Raw genomic sequence first — 1394 nt, forward strand, 5'->3', positions numbered from 1 at the left:
CTATTTTTATCAAATCTGTTGCTCAGATTATCAGATATAGTTATGCAAGATGGGACATATAGTTGAATATTCCCCATGATTTCAAGTAATCTTAAATTTTGTTTTTGTCTCTTTTTAAAAAAAAGTTTAAAGAGAGTATAGTAATTACTGATATGATATTAGAAGTGGTACACATTTAGAAGACCAAGATGACAGGTATTTTAAGCATAGTTTTTCTGTTATACTTGGCTGGCCTCAATGTAGTTGCTTAGAGTGCAGTTATCTACATACAGAATTAGTCAAGGTGAGAATTCTACACATTAACTGCTATTTTCATAGAACTGATGGAAATTTTTAGTACAATCACCTCCTCCATCTTATATATATGCTTGCATGATTTTGCCCCTATTATTTTTCCTATCTTTTCTCCTTTTTTTGTCTTTGTTGTTTAATCCTTAAGTTCCATTTCTTTCCATTTAACTGTATCTGTTATACTTTTTAATTTTTATTTCCTCTTTTGGGTTATTATACTAGGGAGACAACATAAAAATCTTCATATTTATACATGTGGGTCTAGTTTATTTCAGTTATGAGTATAGCCTCAAGTTGCATTCACTTACCTGTGAAGGCTTCTAGTTTGTCTTTCTTTATAGCTGAGTAATACTCCATTGCATATAAATAGCACATCATTTACATCCATTCCTCAAGTGATGGGCATTTTGTTTGCTTCCAAGATTTGACTATGACAAGTTATGCTGGAATAAATATGGGTGCACATATATCTTTGTGATTCAATATTTTCAGTTCTTCTTGGAAAATTCCCAGAAGGGGAATAGTTAGATTGAATGCAATTTCTAGTTTGCTTTTTGAGGAGTCTCCACACAGATTTCCATAGTGATTGTACCAGTCTACATGCCCACCAGCAGTGGACAAGTGTTCCTTTTTCTTACAGCCTTCCCAGCATTTATTATTAGTTAAGTTCATCATGATGGCCATTCTTTCTGGGGGTGAGATGGTATCTCAGCATTATTTTAATTTTCATTTCTCGAATGGCCAGTGATGTGGAACATTTTTTCATGTATTTATTTGCCTCTTGTATTCTTTCCTCTGAGAAGTGTGTATTCATCTCATGTGCCCATTTTGGATTCTGTCTGTAAATTTTGGGGCCCTGATTATTTTTAGTTCTTTATATATTCTAGATAGAAGACCTTTGTCTGAGTGATTATTGGTTAAGATTTTTTCCAAATGTGTGGATTGTCTTTTTACTCTGCTGGTAATTTCTTTTGACATGCAGAAGCTTCTCAATAAGAAGAGGCACCAGTTGTTGATTCTTTCAAGTATTTCCCATGCAGTTTGATTTTTGTTCATGAAATGTTTGTCTACCCCTCAATGGAAAGTTTAAAAGAACCCTCTAC

Source organism: Octodon degus, unplaced genomic scaffold (genome assembly GCF_000260255.1).
Source record: "Octodon degus isolate 3935 unplaced genomic scaffold, OctDeg1.0 scaffold00067, whole genome shotgun sequence".
Lineage (NCBI taxonomy): Eukaryota > Metazoa > Chordata > Mammalia > Rodentia > Octodontidae > Octodon > Octodon degus.